The sequence below is a fragment of the Amblyraja radiata genome, chromosome 6 (assembly GCF_010909765.2).
Source record: "Amblyraja radiata isolate CabotCenter1 chromosome 6, sAmbRad1.1.pri, whole genome shotgun sequence".
NCBI classification, from domain to species: domain Eukaryota; kingdom Metazoa; phylum Chordata; class Chondrichthyes; order Rajiformes; family Rajidae; genus Amblyraja; species Amblyraja radiata.
The window spans coordinates 67,034,441-67,043,752 of record NC_045961.1 but is presented as its reverse complement, the minus strand read 5'-3'; positions in this window follow the sequence as shown (position 1 = coordinate 67,043,752).

Below are 9,312 nucleotides of genomic sequence, written 5' to 3'. Positions count from 1 at the left end.
ATCAGGTAGAAACTTGAGGTTAAAATGAGACCTGGGCCAATGATACATGCAGAAGTCTAATTTTGGTATGAGATAGATAACAAAGTTTACTTTCAGCAGATGAAAGGATGCAGAAACAATAGAGCTAATAAATAATATAGAATTTGTATTTGAAACAAAATATATGACTAAACAAAAGGTGCAGCCAAGGGTCTGTAAGCTTTCTCTTCTGCAGACGTCCACAACACTTGCAATTTTCAGGAGATTTCACTTCTTTGGTTGCAGGAATCTCTTTTGTACGCCAACTTCCAGATTCACTGCATTCATTTGTAAACAACAAGAAAATAATAAAGTACTGATTATCCCCATTATTAATATCATAATCCATTCAGACGCCAAAACAATCCTATACATATTGCCCAATCTAAACCAAATATTGTTTGGTTAGCACCACAGCTCATTCAAAGCCAGGTAGCCCCGAGACAAGCTGAATGATGAGGAAGAACAACAGTAATCGTCACATTAAGATTTGCAATACTGCTCATTGTAAATATCCTTGAAACAGTGCCCAAGATAGAAAATACAGTAGATTATAATTGACTAATCCTTGTTGCTACTGTTTGCAATACTGCTATACGGAGGTATGTTAAGAACCTCAGTGTGCCAGGAATACATTGTAGAAAAACATAGTTCTACATAAACAATATTCATGAAAAAAATTTGTATTTTCTTAAAACTAAAGATGTCAAAGTTTTCCATGATTGGATATGTCAATGTTAAAAACCAATGATGAAGTGCATCATGAAAACTTTCGCAGAACTGCAAATGATGGAATTTTGATTAAAAAAACAAAGTGCTGGAGTAACTCAATGGGTCTGGCAGAACTGTTGATAGGCAACGTTTCAGGTTTGGTGCCGCCTTCAGTCTGAAGAATGCTGCCAATGTTGAAATCACAAGCAATGAGCAGGAAGTCAGAATTGAAGGAGATAAGTGCAGACATGCAGACATGTAGCCTGAAGGTCATCACAAAATCAACAATCTCAGCAAGGTTGCAAGCCTTGCAATTTTTTTCTTAGGATTTCCATTACTGGCAATGAGTTTTGAAAACAACACAGACTCTAGTTGGTTTATCTCTGAAAGCATGAATTGCTACATAATGCTGGTCAAATGAACTGAAATTGTCTTGTCCAGTTCAGATTACTTCCATATTTTTAGGCATTAATTCAAAATAAATGTTTTGTTTGATGCTGATTGTCCAAAGATATTGATTAATTGGGGCTGTGTTAGTTATGTTAGATTATATCAAATCCAAAGTTGACTGTAAAGAAGCATTTACCATACTTGGAGAAATAGCAACACTAAAGGTTCCCCTTTAATTTTTGCCTTTATCTTTGGTGTAATGGATTAAAAAAGATTTTGAAGAAGACTGTTGAGGGAGTTCTAAGAAGCCAAAAGATGAATGTTAAGCAATGGAATTACCTGACAGTTGTCCCAGTTTATTGATATGGGAATAAAGCCAAATTGTTCTTGACATAGTTATTGATGTAGTCCAAGATTCTCAATGGTGATCAAAGAGGAGTGAGACATATTACCCTAGTGTACTCATGATTCGTGTCACAGTGTAAGGATGGCTCAGGCATGGAGATACATGGTCAAATGTCTGCACTGTTGTAACATGATACGGGAAAATAAGCTGTTTTATTGCAATCCAGGAAAAAAGTGATTTGCAATTGTATTATAAAGCAAAATGGGAGAAATTCAGAGTCCAGCAGAGGAGGACAAATGGCTTAATTAGGAAAAGGAAATAGATTATGAAAGAAAACTGGCAGGGAACATAAAAACTGACTGCAAAAGTTTTTATAGATATGTGAAGAGAAAAAGATTAGTTAAAACAAATGTAGGTACCTTGCAGTCAGAAACAGGTGAATTGATCATGGGGAACAAGGACATGGCAGACCAATTGAATAATTACTTTGGTTCTGTCTTCACTAAGGAAGACATAAATAATCTGCCGGAAATAGCAGGGGACCGGGGGTCAAATGAGATGGAGGAACTGAGTGAAATCCAGGTTAGCCGGGAAGTGGTGTTAGGTAAATTGAATGGATTAAAGGCCGATAAATCCCCAGGGCCAGATAGGCTGCATCCCAGAGTACTTAAGGAAGTAGCCCCAGAAATAGTGGATGCATTAGTGATAATGTTTCAAAGCTCTTTAGAATCTGGAGTAGTTCCTGAGGATTGGAGAGTAGCTAATGTAACCCCACTTTTTAAAAAGGGAGGGAGAGAGAAAACGGGGAATTACAGACCAGTTAGTCTAACATCGGTAGTGGGGAAACTGCTAGAATCAGTTATTAAAGATGGGATAGCAGCACATTTGGAAAGTGGTGAAATCATTGGACAAAGTCAGCATGGATTTATGAAAGGTAAATCATGTCTGACGAATCTTATAGAATTTTTCGAGGATGTAACTAGTAGAGTGGATAAGGGATAACCAGTGGATGTGTTATATCTGGACTTTCAGAAGGCTTTCGACAAGGTCCCACATAAGAGATTACAGGTGCACAACCTTTTATCCGAAAGCCTTGGGACCAGACACTTTTCGTAATTCAGAATTTGTCGGTCTTCGGAATGGAATTTTTTTAGCGTAGATTTTAATGGCTGGCTCAGTGGTAGAGTGCTCGGCTCATATCCGCAAGGTCGCGAGTTTGTGCCTTGATCCTGGCAGTTACTCGGTCGCGAGTTTGAGTCTTCAATGTCGTTTTTTTCTTGCAGAATAAATGTTTGTATGAAATACAGTGTAGGAGAAGTGTACTGATTGTGTGGGCAGAACTTTGGAAGTGATTGCCCACCAGGCTAAAAAGCCGCTGTGTCTCCCTGTCCCTGGGATAGCAGGGGGCGATCAAACAGCACAATACCCCCTCCCCCTCCAACTCCAGAGGATTCCGCTCCCCGATGGGCCGCTACCAAAGATCATAGAGGAGCTCCTCTATGATCTTTGGCCGCTACAGCGACAAGTGGCAGTTCGCCCACAGCCCGAGCTGCGCCCCCTCATCCGCCGCCCCAAGAACAAGACGTACCTTGCACACCATCAGCTTCTGCCCCTACGTGTTCCTCTGGAGTTGGAGCGGGGCTGGGCTGGAGTTGCTGCTCGCTGTGGGTCTCTGGGATCTCCGTGCTTGCAGTGGGCCTGGGGGTCGGTGGGCGGCGGTGGGAGCTGTGGAGCTACGGACCTACCTCCGTGGAGCTAGCCAGCTTCGGAGCGTGGAGAGTTGCGGGGGCGAGCTGCTGCGACCCGACTCCGGTGGATGGTGACACCGGGAGCTCGCGGGTCTCCGGTGGGAGACTGCTTTGCGGGGCACCGGCAACGGCGACTTCTCCCGCCCGAATTACGGGGTTGAGAGTGACCTGGAGGGGGGCCTTACAACGCCCGGCGCGGCTGTAAATTGCCGCGGACTTGCTAGCGCCCGCCGGGGGCTCCAACATCAAGACCGGGGCAGGGCCCTACATCTCCCGGCGTGGCTTTGAGTGGCCGCTCCCCGATGGGCCCCTACGACGCCCCGAGCTGCGCCCCGTCATCCGCAACCCAGGTTCCTCTGTAGTTGGAGTGGGGCTGGGCTGGGCTGCTGTTGGCTGTGGGTCTCTGGGATCTCCGTGCTTGCGGTGGGCCTGGTGGTCGGTGTCCAATTGGTCCTGGCACGGTCCTGCTGCAATCGCCGACGTGAAGACAGTGCAAAGCCCCCGCGCCGGTGCAATGGGCGGGGAGCTGGAGAGGGGAGGGAAGGGAAGGGGTCACACACATGGCCGGGAAGCAGAGGGGTGTAGGTGGGGTGATACTGAAGCGAGCGACAATCTGCTGCTGCCTGCCCGCTGAGTTAAAAAGTTCCCACGCAAGACTCACGAAACACTGTATATCGTGAGTCTACCGTGGGAACTTTTTAATTCTGCGGGCAGGCAGCAGCATATTGTCAATTATTAACCCTCCCGCGCAATATACCCTCATCTTCTCTTTTATGAATGGGGATTTAGTTCCCCTTTCTTCGAGGACCGACCGGAGGTTCCGCTGTCACCTCTGCGGGCCGCCCTCGGTGAACGTTTTCAAGGACCTTTCTTCAAGGACCGAAAAAATGGCCGCTATTCGGAGGTTTTCGTTATTTGGATCTTCGGATAAAAGGTTGTGCACCTGTAGTATACAAACTTAAAGCACACGGTATTGGGGGTTCAGTATTGATGTGGATAGAGAACTGGCTGGCAGACAGGAAGCAAAGAGTAGGAGTAAACGGGTCCTTTTCAGAATGGCAGGCAGTGACTAGTGGGGTACCGCAAGGCTCAGTGCTGGTAACCCAGCTATTTACAATATATATTAATGATTTGAATGAGGGAATTGAATGCAACATCTCCAAGTTTGCGGGTGACACGAAGCTGGGGGGCAGTGTTAGCTGTGAGGAAGATGCTTGGAGGCTGCAAGGTGACTTGGATAGGCTGGGTGAGTGGGCAAATGCATGGCAGATGCAGTATAATGTGGATAATGTGAGGTTATCCACTTTGGCGGGAAAAACAGGAAAGGAGACTATTATTTGAATGGTGGCCGATTAGCAAAGGGGGAGATGCAACGAGACCTGGGTGTCATGGTGCACCAGTCATTGAAAGTAGGCATGCAGGTGCAGCAGGCAGTGAAGAAAGCAAATGGTATGTTAGCATTCATAGCAAAAGGATTTGAGTATAGGAGCAGGGAGGTTCTACTGCAGTTGTACAGGGTCTTGGTGAGACCACACCTGGAGTATTGCGTACAGTTTTGGTCTCCTAATCTGAGGAAAGACATTCTTGCCATAGAGGGAGTACAGAGAAGGTTCACCAGACTGATTCCTGGGATGTCAGGACTTTCATATGAAGAAAGACTGAATAGACTCGGCTTGTACTCGCTAGAATTTAGAAGATTGAGGGGGGATCTTATAGAAACTTACAAAATTCTTAAGGGGTTGGACAGGCTTGATGCAGGAAGATTGGTCCCGATGTTGTGGAAGTCCAGAACAAGGGGTCACAGTTTAAGGATAAGGGGGAAATCTTTTAGGACCGAGATGAGGAAAACAGTTTTCACACAGAGAGTGGTGAATTTCTGGAATTCTCTGCCACAGAAGGTAGTTGAGGCCAGTTCATTGGCTATATTTAAGAGGGAGTTAGATGTGGCCCTTGTGGCTGAAGGGATCAGGGGGTATGGAGAGAAGGCATGTACAGGATACTGAGTTGGATGATCAGCCATGATCATATTGAATGGCGGTGCAGGCTCGAAGGGCCGAATGGCCTACTCCTGCACCTATTTTCTATGTTTCTATGTTTCTATAAAATCAGTATTTTACAAATACATTTCTAGACATATATTCCTGGGTGCAGAAATGTATTTGTAAAACATTGATTTTGCACAATACAGCAATTGAAAAATAACATATGTAATTGTATTGAAAGTGATTCAATTTTTGAATCTGAGTTAAAATTTTGTGATAAGACTAAAGGCCCCTGAAATCTGTAAATATTACTAACTTTTACACCTATTTATTGTGACTTGGAATCACACAGTTGTTTGATAATAACCATATAACCATATAACAATTACAGCACGGAAACAGGCCATCTCGGCCCTACAAGTCCGTGCCGAACAACTTTTTTCCCTTAGTCCCACCTGCCTGCACTCATACCATAACCCTCCATTCCCTTCTCATCCATATGCCTATCCAATTTATTTTTAAATGATACCAATGAACCTGCCTCCACCACTTCCACTGGAAGCTCATTCCACACCGCTACCACTCTCTGAGTAAAGAAGTTCCCCCTCATGTTACCCCTAAACTTCTGTCCCTTAATTCTGAAGTCATGTCCTCTTGTTTGAATCTTCCCTATTCTCAAAGGGAAAAGCTTGTCCACATCAGCTCTGTCTATCCCTCTCATCATTTTAAAGACCTCTATCAAGTCCCCCCTTAACCTTCTGCGCTCCAGAGAATAAAGACCTAACTTATTCAACCTTCCTCTGTAACTTAGTTGTTGAAACCCAGGCAACATTCTAGTAAATCTCCTCTGTACTCTCTAACCTTGTGAAAACCATGAGATACTGAAAAGTATAATATGAATTAATTGATTGATAATAGGAACACTGTTATTTGCATGAAAACCTTTGACTCAGCTAGGTCGTACCTCCATTTGGAGAACTTTAGATTCATTAATTCATACAGACCTCATTCAGTCCCCGACCCTCATTTAAAGTAAAGTAAAGTAAAGTAGCCTTTATTGTCATTCAGACCTTGCGGTCTGAATGAAATTGTGTTGTCTTGCAGTCCTACATACAGTAAAAAATGACAAAAACACACAATAAACACAAATTAACATCCACCACAGTGAGTCCACCAGGCACCTCCTCACTGTGATGGAAGGCAAAAGTCTTAAGTCTTTGTCTCTTCCCTTCTTATTCTCCCTCTGCACCGAGGCGATCCAGGCTTCGGATGTTGTGACCCCGCCGGGTGATGGTAAGTGGTGGTGAGGATTCCCATATTAACAGCTCGTGCATTATATTAAGAGCATTTGCTACACTTTTTAATTAAAGGTCATCAACTTGATTTGACAGAAAGCAAGAGCAAGGGACAGACAGACAGACAGACAGACAGACAGACAGACAGACAGACAGACAGACAGACAGACAGACAGACAGACAGACAGACAGACAGACAGACAGATAGAGACAAAGACAGAGACAGAGACAGCGACAGCGACAGGGACAGGGACAGGCAGAGGCAGAGGCAGAGGCAGAGACAGAGGAAGCGAAGAAATACTAAGGTTTTGACACACATAATCTCATTTGCTGCATAAGTTGTGTGTGTATGTTACATTTAAAAAAAGGGATGGCTGATAAACCAAGTAACTTCAAGTGACTTGGTTGAATTTAAATAATGATCAAATTATGGGAATCCTTTAAATCCATATGGATTTTAGCAAGGTTTTTAGGTGAGATCCCATGGGCGAAGCTGGTCAGAAATGTAATGACTCATGAGAGTGACAAGTTTGATCCAAATATTTTTTAGTGGGGGGAAGCAAATGATCCTGAATTCTGATCTGCAATGATAGAGGACAAATGAGAGGAAATGCCTTTCAGCACGTAATGCGTGAATGGCCCAGTCCACAGCATGCAATAGGTTTGGATTTGTATAGTATTAAACCTGCAACGGTGAGCTCTGGATAAAACACATGCTTTTAAATTATGCAGTGCCAAAGTAATATGTCAATTCAATTGCCTTGAAACTGGTGGGTAAAGTAAAATATGAAAACTAAAAAGAATATGACTTTATGGTGAAAATGTGCAATGTTTCTTCTTCCATCAGAGTAAATGAGCAAATAATATAATGAAAGCAGAGAATAAGAGCATCCACAGACCAAAAAAAAGGAAGATTCTTTGAGAAAACATTGGTTCCCTTAGGGTATGAAACAATGGAGTAGAGAAATAGGAGAAATTCTATATAGTAATGTTTGAATCAGTCTGCCGAGAAGACAACACAAAATAATACTAAATAACCAAGGAAGGAACTTTAAAAAATCATATTTTAGATGGCTACAGAAAAATATAAAGTAAATTGACGGCCTAAAGATTAACAAATTCCATGGATTTAAAGGCCCTTTTCAAGATTTAAAGAAAGTGGATGGAGAGTATTGTATTCAGTTTTGGGCATCATGTTATAGGAAAGATGTTGTCAAGCTGGACAGGGTGCAAAGACAATTTATGAGGATGTTGCAAGGACTCGAGGGCCAGAGCTAATGGGAGAGGTTAAGCAGGCAAGGACTCTATTCCTTGAGGTGCAGGAGGATGAGGGGTGATCTTATATGATTACAAAATCATGAGGGGAATCAATCGGATAAATGCAGAATCTCTTGCTCAGAGTGGAGGAATCTTGAACCCCAGGACAAAAGTTTAATGTGCTGGGGGAAAATTTTAATAGGAAACTGAGGGATAACCTTTTACACAAAAGGTGTATGGACCATGCTGTCAGATGAGGTAGTTGGGACAGGTACTATCCCAACAATTAAGAATCATTGAGACAGTTACATGGATAGGTTAGATTTAGAGGGATATGGGCCAAACCCAACCAGGTGGGACTAATGTAGATAGAACATGTTGGTCGGTGTGGGCAAGTTAGGCCAAAGAGCCTGTTTCCACGCTGTATGACTCTAAATGAACCAGATTCTGATCCCAGAGATCTTGACTTATTGGAATTCTCTGCCTCAGAGAGCTGTGGTGGACGAGTCATTAAACATATTCAAAACAGAATCTAGGAGCATCGGGAAAAAGTGGGAAAATTGTGTTGAAATTAGCTCTGAATCAGCCATGTCCTGTAATGGTGAAGCATTGTGAAGATTTGTATGTTATGTAGCTTTTTAAAACAAATATTGTCCCAATAAGTCAGCAAACAATTTTAGGTCAAATGAGTAGTTTCACATGAAAGAATTTTGAAGTATTTGGTGAAGCATAATTTTACAAAATAAACCAATAATATTGTTAACCAATTAACTACCTTGAAGGGATGCTAATATATAAACTTCTGAAATGATCAATTTTTGTCAATCATTTTTCGATGGCACATTTATTAGGGATAACATTTTCTTATAGCGGGAACTGTGTATGGATTACATTTTTGGGAAATGGCTGATGATAGTTCTGGAACTTTGTTATGTTCTTTAGCAGATGATCTAATAAGACAATACTAGATGGTTGTTATTATTATTGGTATTATAAAATTTCACTAACTTTCTGTAAAAAGATTAAAAACCTCATGTTCAAGTTTTCTGGACTAACAACTATCTCCTTGAACAATGTTCTCCTGTAGTAAACAATGAACTGCATATGTCTGTTTACAAGCGGTGGTAGATCAGGAGAGCGGCAGGATTCAGAAAGAGGGACCTATGAGAGAGGGTCTCCCAGAACTCCCATCAGAGAGGATAGCCTCTTCAGAGTAGGCATACCTTGAAGAGATTTTGCATTGTAGCACTGAAATGTAGAAACAAGGGCTGCAGATGCTGGTTTACACATGTGGCTGTAGAGCAGGGAAAGCAGTAGAAATCACAGAAGGGGAGCAGTGAGAGAGGGTCTCATCAGAAACATGGTTGTGGAACAGGAGAATAGCAGGAATCACATCATTTTCTCTTGTCAGAATGCAGAGGTAAGATATTTTTTTAATCAATGTATAGCTCCTGGACTTCAGCAGTGTCTATTCAGGGATTATGGCTGACGTTTACAGAATTTTCACATCAAACCATTTTTGAAGGAGTCAAGAGATTGAAGAATCAAGTGCATTTAATTGTCAT